The sequence below is a fragment of the Myotis davidii genome, unplaced genomic scaffold (assembly GCF_000327345.1).
Source record: "Myotis davidii unplaced genomic scaffold, ASM32734v1 scaffold217, whole genome shotgun sequence".
NCBI lineage: Eukaryota > Metazoa > Chordata > Mammalia > Chiroptera > Vespertilionidae > Myotis > Myotis davidii.
The window spans coordinates 6,155,427-6,164,993 of record NW_006290034.1 but is presented as its reverse complement, the minus strand read 5'-3'; the positions used below and the strand labels follow the sequence as shown (position 1 = coordinate 6,164,993).

General features: G+C 51.8%; 1 protein-coding gene across 1 annotated transcript in view; it reads right to left on the bottom strand.

The window, feature by feature from the left end:
• Positions 1-4,029, bottom strand: part of CD53 (CD53 molecule) — a 17,222-nt gene extending 13,193 nt beyond the window's left edge. Inside the window, exon 1 of the mRNA XM_006762991.2 lies at positions 3,920-4,029. The gene's annotated coding sequence lies outside the window, so the exon portion shown is untranslated. The remainder of the gene's footprint in view (positions 1-3,919) is intronic.
• Positions 4,030-9,567: the final 5,538 nt, after the last annotated feature.

Below are 9,567 nucleotides of genomic sequence, written 5' to 3'. Positions count from 1 at the left end.
TTCACTCCTGCCAACCCCACCGCCTGGGAAACCCCACACCCTCCACAGTCAAGGTTGCCACACCCAGTCCCATGACCCAGGGCTCTGCAGAGTAATTCTATGACGTCAGTTTCCAGGAAAGCTCCGTGATTGAACTGCAGCCAGTTGTGGTCACCTCCCACGGTCCAATGTGGAGGCACAGAGGAAGTTACCCTTGCTTTCCACCCAGCAGAGCGCTGGGGCAGGTAGAGTCTTGTGGATTCTATCTCAATCTCTCTCTTTTCTCTGACCCACACCTGCCCCCTCTAATCTGGTCTTGAGTTTAATCCAGTTTAGCGGTGGCTAAGGTTGGACGGAAGTCTTGAGAAACTGTCCGTCCTTGATCTCCAGCCTTATCTGATCTGATCTTAGAGACCAGTCTTCAGTCACAGCAAGACAGCCGCGGTGTCACACCGACTGTGACATTTATGAGATGTTAATAGGTGTCCCTCAGACACACACAAACAATAAAGAGCGTGAGGAATCGACTGGTCAAATAATTTTGGAAATAAATGGGATTAAAAGACTGAGATTCTACCACAGAATCTTCTTTTAGGAGAATGAACCATAGGGTCATTCTTGAATGCCTCTGTTTGCTTATGATACAGAATGAATATGGAACCGTGAGTTCAGATTTACTTGAACACCTCTCAAAAGATGTGAGATGTCAAAATCATTCCTCAACTAGTTCCGAGATGGGAAATGTCAAACAAAAGTTTGACAAATTAAACCTACATTAAATCTATGATCTTCAATTATTAAACATATTGATTTCAAATCACCTGGATTTGTAGTGAAGTTATATTTTTATTTTGCTTATGTTAAAATGCACTGGAGATGCCTTTATGCGAGGAAGGAACACAGTCCGATGATGCCTATTTAGTGAGAAGCCTACGAGAGAAGGGAGTATCCTGTCGTACAGAGGAGAGAGCATTCCTCGGACAGTCAGGGAAGACTCTAAACAGTTAAGAGGGTTTATGGTTTTGGACAAGTCACCTTAACTGAAAAGTAAGTCGATTGGAATGTCCTAACGGCTAATCTGTGCTGGGCTCTCACGGCGAGTTGGCCGCTTTATTTGCACCTACACAATCTCCAAATTAAGTAACAACATCCTAATAAATGCTTGGCCGACAACACCCCTATTTTAAATAATTCTAGCAGTGTATGCTTGTGGCACCCTTTCTCTACAACAATTCTTGGCCAGCACAGAGGATGTATCGCTGCTGCTGCTTGAGGCAGGGGCGAAGGGGATTTTATTTTTAGGGGTTCTGCTGGAGTTTAAGTAACAAAGACCCAACGGAATCATATCTTACCCAGGATTCTATAATCAGCACAAAACTCTCCACGTGTGCTGGTGAAATGGGGCGTGGGGTGAGGCCTCTGTGTCCCGGCACGGAGACGCACGGCCTCCACTCTGCACGCTTACCCACTGGTTTTAGAAACACGTCTGTCTCTTTCCTACCGTCTCCTGCCAAGCTGCCCCCCTTCCCCGCCCCCCCATGCCCAGCTGCCATCTCTGCTCCTGTGCCTGACAGCCACCGCTCGGGCACCGCTGTCTCATTTCTCGGTGACTTGGCTTCTGCGCTCGGCACCTGCAGGGGCAGCTGGGCCCCGGAGCTTCCCGAGGACAAGCGCCCAGTGTCTAGGCCCCGGTGATGGGCCTGCATCACACGCCCACTCGGCACAGGAAGTGCCCTGGACTGAATAATGTGGGAGCATGAGCCAAACCACCAAAATGAACCAGCACCGCGCTTCCTGGAGCAGAAGCGGAGCGAGAGAGGGGCTGTAACCTCGCACACAGCTCCACCCTCCGCTCTAACCAAGGCCAGATCTAGGTTGAGGAGGAAAGCATCTGCCTCTTCACCCTCACATCAGCCCCCATCTCATCCATGCTGCCACTTGGCTGCCTCCAGGGCGAGGCCGAGGCCCTGCCTGGCTACTGACCTCGCCTTCCACTCAGGGGCTGGAATGCTAGAATCCAAGACAAAGAGATTTCCACTTCCCGTGCCCCCGCAGCGGTGACCTGCTCTCCGTCCTCGCATGCCTGGGGCGCACCGGTCTTGGGGCTGCGTTGCTGGGTTCTGTCTGAAATGCCATTACCCCAGTCTCCGTAGCAGACCCAGACTTCTCTGAAAAGGACCCGAGCGGCCCCCCTCTCCCAGGGGGTCTTGGGCACGCTCCCCAACGCCTCCATTCTGTGCTCACTGTCCCACTTACTGCCGAAAAGACCACACTGTGTGGTGTGAGCTGTGTCTGTGCCTGTCCTCCGTGCTAGACTCTACGAGCGCCTTGCACTTGAGAACCACACCCGTTCGTTAGCCGTGTCTCTAGCACCGAGCACACGGCCTAGGCCCTGGGGGTGAGGCGAGGAACAGGCCTCGGCCGAAGTCTGAACCTTCTGAGCAGTCAGAGGTCAAACTGAGGACGGAAGGAACGCAGACCACAGTGTGACCTTCCCAGGTGGTGTCTCCTGGGTTCCCAGAGTTCACCTGGGGGGCGGGGTGGAGTTGTGAAGAGATGGGCTTCGAATCCTTCCCTGGGGTGTAAAGGCACCCAATCCTTTCATTTTAAGGCTAAATATTGTTAACCGGCCCCCACAGGAAACCCCACAGGAAATCAAGTTTTAGCTCAGCCTCTGCGCCAATTCAACCGCAGTTTCAAAACAGGGCAGATTCGGTGGCGATTGAGAAAGCAAAACTTCTCTGTGTAGCCGGCAGCTAAGATTCTGCTTTTGCTCAACTGGCTTCCAAAGCACTTGCAAACGTCTGGAACATCTCTTATCTCCTCTGAGAGTTCCTCGGGGCGTGGCGATTGGCCGGACAAACACCCTCCCACCTTCCCAGCCCCTCCCTGGCCCCCAGCATCTTCCTAAGCACAATGCCTGGCCCCAGGCATTCCTAACTCCTGATTATTAAGTAACTGTGTTAAACAGTCCAGTGTTTATTTTTAAACTCAAGGTTCAATAGCCACCGAGGTGCTTTGGGAATCGAACCCTCGAGTATGGTCAGGTGGGTGGTCCCGGGGACTCTGCTCTGCCCGCCAGACTCTTGCAGGTCCTGGAGGGAGGGAGCTCTAACGGTGCCCTGACCCCCAGCCGGTAGGGTGGCCACGGAAAGCCAAGACCGAATCTTGGCTGGGCCTTTCTGAGTCCGCGAGACCCCGATCCTCCGTTATGGGGCGTGCCATTGCCAGGCCAAGTTCCACCGGTTGGCGCACAGCATACGTATTCGCAGCCACGTTTTGTACACCACGGAGACGTTTCTCTGGGGGAACTCAGGATCACGGTGCCCTTGCTGCCCTTTGAAAATCACCAGTCTAAGTGCCCCTTAGGGATGTCACCTTTCGCCTGTTAGATACAGGGGCTGAACGCGCCCTGTGCGCCCCACGGAGCTGGGCGCTGGGGTCTGTAGTGATGGCTCTGAGGCCTCACAGCGGGAGCCATTGACTTGACTTTGGAAATTGCTCATGCGCAGAAGACCTGCGCTTCCAGCTGCCTTTCCAGCTGCCTTTCCTGGCTGCTGGGTTGGTTCTCTGGTCACTTGAAAATCACCAGACCCATCTCCCAACGACCGACCGGGCCTGTAGGAGGTGGGCCCAGGGGCCTGTAGGAGTCCGCCCAGCTTCATCTCGCACAAGAGGCTCCAGGCGTCAGGAACGCCTGCCCAAAGCGATCTCAGATCCTGGGAACCGGTTCCTGAAAAGCCTTTCTGGCTGGTTTGCCTTCTGAGGGACTAGGATCTTGCCGATCTTTCTGCTTCCTGTACAACATTCGTGAAACAGAAGCAGGCGATTGTAGGGTGACTAGAGCGGTGCCTGGCGGCTCCTGAGAAGACACCTTCCCCCATGTTACCTGGCTCAGGTCTCTGCTCTCAAGCCCAGACTGCAGTGTCCCCAGTCTTACCTTCTGTGGGTGCTGCTCCTCAGTCCCCTAAGCAGATTTGATGATTGTCCTGGAGGCGTTGCGACAAGGCTGGTTGGCGACAAGGGTGCCCGGGGCTATCTGAGTAAAAGGAGAAGTGGAGGGGGAATAGATGTCATCACACTGCAAGGACAGGAAGCCCAGAGGAGGCGAGGGAGGAAGTGAGGCGGGGCCCACCCCCTTGAGGCTCAGAGATGCAGTCCTTCCCTGAGGCTTTTTAGAAATCCGCCCCCCCACCCCCCACCCGCCCAGATACCTGCACTGGCTTTTAGGAAACAGGAAAACGCCAAGACCAGGCCGGTTCAGGCACAAATCCGCGAGCAGGGTGGGCACTTGGGTGATGTGGGCATTATTATTTTTGTCTGGAAAAGCTCAATCAAGGTGGCAGCTCAGAATCACCCATGGATCTGTTTGAGAAGGAGTTTGGCCTCACCAGCCGTTTCCATTCAGGCAGACTGAGATCAGAGTGCAGGCCAGAAATCAACGCTTTAAAACGTTGTCTAAGACTGAGATTTAGGGATGTCCGTTAAGCCTTCTCCCCACCCGCCCTCCGGCTGCCTTCCGGGGGCGCCGTTCCCAGACTTCTGCATCTCAGGCTGGAGGTCAGCCCTCAGGCATAATCCAAGGGACACGGGTAAAAATGATGGGGTTCACAGAGGGAAGAGCCCGGATTTAGAGCCCAAAGACCTGGGTCTCAGTCCCCGCTCTTCGTCTGTTAGCCGTGCGAGACCAAGCAGACCTCAGCCTCCCAGCTCCGGGTTATTAATTCTAATATAAAACAATAATAACAACAGGAAGGGAGCCACTTTAAAATGGAGCTGGAGCTGCCATCCGGGAGGGACTGCCTCGCACGTCTTACTCCTGAAACCTTTGGAATGATAGGATGGAGCCTAAAGCAATTCTGTATTCCAAACAGCTGTCTGTGACGATAGCAGGAAAGATAACCTGACCACTGGCTGAAAATTGAAGACATTCTTTACAAACAGCACCACGGCATCCTGGCCCGTGTGGCTCAGTGGTTGAGCTTCGTCCACGCACCAATAGGTCTCTGGTTTGATTCCCGGGTCAGGGCACATGCCCAGGTTGCGGATTCGGTTCCCAGTCGGGGTGGGGGAGTGTATGGGAGTCGTAGGGAGTCCTCTCTCACATCAATGTTTCCCTCTCTCTCTAAAATAATCAATAAAAACACATTAAAAAATGGCATCAGTATGTTGGCGTATCTGTACCTATAGAAATTCCTTCCTTTTATGGATGTACATGGTCCCCTTCCGTTTCTCATGAATACCCTTCGCCTCCTCCTCCTCATCAGAACCCTATCTGGGTTTCTGCCTGAATCGGTGCTCCCCGAAGGGCTGTTCTATTGGATCTCAAATAAACGCTGGTTTCTCTCACCGTGGCCTTTTATTTTTAGGTTAACAGTAACATCTAATTATAACCCTACTGAATGGTTCCTGTTATACCCATTTACAGAAGAAAAAATAGGGGCTCAAAGAAGGTAGCTCCTCTCCTCAAGATGATACAACTAACAAATGGCAGAGCTGGGACTCAAGTTCAAGGTCACAACGAATGCTGTTCCAAGAACACTGATTGGTAGTTTTTGAGGATATGCTTTTGTTGGAGAGAGAGAGAAAGAGAAAGAGAGAGAGAGAGAGAGAGAAACATTGATGTGAGAGAGTAACATCAATGCCCTGACCAGGGATTGAACCTGCAACCTAGGCATGCGCCCTGACCAGGAATCGACCCACAGAAGTGGCTATGATCTCCTCCTGACCCCCCTTTCTGGCCCCTTCCAGCCTTGACTGTACATCTCTAGCCCCTCCTCTCCATCAGCAAAGGACCGCACAGCCCTGGGACACGCATCAGGGACTCTAGGGTCGCCGTGTCGCCTTCCCTTTGCTTTTCCTCAGAAGGGGTCTAAGTCCGGACACCAAGAGGCTCCTTTGTTAGCCGCCCACTCCTGAGCCTCAAGAACAAACACGCCAGGGGGTGGCCATGCTAATGGGGGGGGGCGGTGTCCAGGGCCCAGCAAGCGCAGGCACCCTTCCTAAGCCAGGGAAGTCATTGGCAAATGTTGCTTTGAGGCGCCACTTACAGAAAAGTCAGTTACAGAGACTCAGAGGCTTAATAAATGCAGGGCAGGGAGGTCATCCACGGGAGCTGTGGCCTTCCCTAAATGCCCCCTCCTTCTCCCCCTCCTAGGACACACCAGCTCTCCCTGACCCACAGGACGCACATTTAGCCGAACAGGACCTCTGTGTTTTTGTCTATTTTTCCAGAAAGAAAAATAAGGGAAGCTATAACGAAGGTCTAGTTAAAATAAGACATATGTGCATGTTGAATAAAGACGTCTGTCAACAGAAGTCTTTATTCAAATAAAGTTGTAAATAGAACAGCAATAAATAAGATAGATAAAGCGGAACTGCTCGGGGAGGGGAGCGTAGGGGCGGGGCTCAGGCTGCTCACCCTCCTCCCCTCTTTGCTGGCTCCTTAGGCACCTTTGCCCAACTCTAAGGATGGAAAACCACGGGTCCAGGTGGCCAGAGCCCTGGTTCTTTGCGGGTGTCGGGGTTTAATGACAGCTGTGGGACCAGGCTGCGTTTCAGCGGTGAGACGGCCCAGGCTCCGTGTTCTGTTGCCAGGTCTCAGCGGAAGTAAGAAGCCAGTTCTGCACCCAGTGAGCCTCTTCCCATTTGGGAGGCTGACATGGTGGCTTCCCACAGACCGAGGGTGGGGAGGTGCTTTCCCAGCTGCAGCCGACCGTGCTGGCCACCGACATCCTGAGCCTTCGCCACCTGATGGGAGTCCATGAGCTCGTAGGAGGTGCAACGTGGCCCTGGGGGCTGCCAGGGGGTCAAGGGCTCTGGCATGTGCCCTGATGCACGGCCCTCCCTCCCGGCCACACAGAACCAGACAGGGATCCCGCGGGAGCCCTGGTGTATGCAGGGAGTTCCTGACGCTCAGCTCACAGCTCACTGCTCACCGGGCAAGAAGAGCCACTGAGTTGGCAGGTGGTGTGGTGCAGGGGAGAGAGGCCTGGTCTCAGAAACGGAAGTGCCAGATTCTAGTCTTGGTTCTATAATTAACCAGCGAAAGTCCGCCCCAGGGGACCACTTCCCTCTCCGAGAGAGAAGAGACTGGCTAATTCGTACATCCTCTCTGGGCCTTGAACAGTCTGAAGGTTTACTACTTTATAATGTAAAACACGAATTCTTGCTACAGGACAGTTCAAGCAGTTACAAGACCTTTTTTGAAAAATATATTTTGTTGATTTTAGAGAGGAAGAGAGAGAGAGAGAGAGAGAGAGAGAGAGAAAGAGAGAGTTTCAGAAAGGAAGGGAGAGGGGGAGAGAGAGAGAGAGAAACATCCATGATGAGAGAGACTCACTGACAGGCTGCCTCTAGCACCCTGCCCGGGAATCAAACTGTAACCTCCTGGTTTATAGGTCAACGCTCAACCACTGAGCCCCGCTGGCCGGCACAAGACCTACTCTTTCCGAGCTCTTCCTATGGGCCAGACTGCGCTGTCCTTGCTCTCACTTGGTGGCCATGAGACAGGCCTGGCTTTTTGCCCTTCCTAGAGGAGGAAGGCTGGGCTCGGTGAGCTAAGGAAGTGGTCGCGCCTGGTTTTACATTTGCCCGTGAACAAAAGCCTGCTGTGCTGTCCAGCTCCCCGGCTCCCCCTGAGCTAATCGGACACGAACACCTGCCGCAGAAGCGTCTCTGACGATGACTGAGAGCTGACTTGGACCTTCCTAGTTCACAAGAGGAGCAGGAGCAGGGCAGTTGTCTCTTCATAAGGCCAAGCCTGAGAGTGTTTGCAGACACCCAGGGCGGCGGGTGGCATTTCCCATCCTGGGCACTGAGGAACCCCATGCATGGCCAACATCATCTTTCTGCTTAACTCAAAAGAAGAAAGCTTCAATAGGTAAAGAGATACTCCCATCATGTAGGAGCCACACAAGGAGGCAGGCTCCCCTGCGAGTGTGGTGCTGACCTCAGCTTCTCTACTCTGAAGTCGACTCAGCTCTTCGGAGCTGCAGCAAGAACAAACACACGCCCACCACGCCCGACGGCGGCAGCACAGGGCGAGTCCAAGCAAGAGCCTGGCGGAGAGCCTGGCAAAAGAGATGGCACTTAATTAAAACGAAGGCCTCCCCTCACTGCCAACTGAGTCCGACCCCACAGCAGCAGAGGAGGCAGAGGTTGGTGTGGGCCCTTTGCCCCACCTCCTTTCCCCAAATCTCCGTTTCTATTTCCAGGTCCTAGAGAGCAAAGGATTAGAACATGCCAAGTCTACTCCAGCGGAAGGAACTGAAGCTCCACATATTTTTTTTTTTTAAGTTGAAGCCCTAAGACCTCTCCTTCTCCTCCTCCTCCCCTTCCTCCTCCTCCTCCTCCTTCTTCCTTTTTTTAAAATGTATTTTTATTGATTTCAGAGAGGAAGGGAGAGGGGAGAGGGAGAAAGAGATAGAAACATCAATGATGAGAGAGAATCATTCATTGGCTGCCTTTTGCACGCCCCACACTGGGGATCGAGCCCACAACCTGGGCATGTGCCCTGACCAGGAATTGAACCATGACTCCTGGTTTATAGGTCAATGCTTAACCACTGAACCATGCCAGCCGGGCTCCGCATTCTTGATGTATAATTAGCACCTTATAATTATGATTACTATTAATATGTTTGAACAAGTTTATTTTTTAGAGCAGTTTTAGGTTCTCAGCAGGAGAAAGTATACAGTACAGTACTGAGTGGAAAGTACAGAGATTTCCCATGGGCTCTCTGCACCCACACTTGCATACCCTCCCCTACTATCCACCTCCCCCACCACAGTGGCCCATTTGTTACAACCAATGAAAGTACAGGGACACATCACAATCACTGAAGTCCATAGTTTACATTAGGGCTCACTCTTGGTGCTGTGCATTCCATAGGTTTTGACAAATATATAATGACATGTATCCCCCATTATAACATCATACCGGGTTTCTGTGCCCTAAAAGTCCTCTGTGCTCTGCCCAGTTATCTTCCCAAAACCCCAGCCTCTGGCAACCACTGATCTTTTACTGTCTCCAGAGTTCGGCCTTTTCCAGAATGTCATGTAGTTGGGATCACATAGTGTGCAGCCTTTACAGATCGGCTGACCTTTCACTTAGTTATATGCATTTAAGTTTCCTCTATGTCTTTTTATGGCTTAATAGCTCATTTCTTTTTACCGCTGAATAATATTTCATTGTCTGGATGTATCCGTTTACTTTTCCATTCATCTACGGAGGAACCTCTTGGTTGCTTCCAAGCTTTGGGCATTATGAATAAAGTTGTCATCAGCATCCAGGTGTAGTTTTTGTGTAGACATCAGTTTTTAGCTCATTTTGTTAAATACCAAGGAGTGCAGTTGCTGAATCATATGGTCAAAGTATGTTTCGCTTTGGAAGAAACTTACAAACTGTCTTCCAAAGTGTCTGTACCATCTTGCATTCCCAGCAGCAATGAATGAGAGTTCCGGTTGCTCCATGTGCTCACCAGCATTTGGTGGTGTCAGTGTTCCGAATTCTGGTCATTCTAATAAGTGCGCAGTGGTCATCTTATTATTTTAAATTACAAGTGTAATTTTATATATGTAGTTTCAC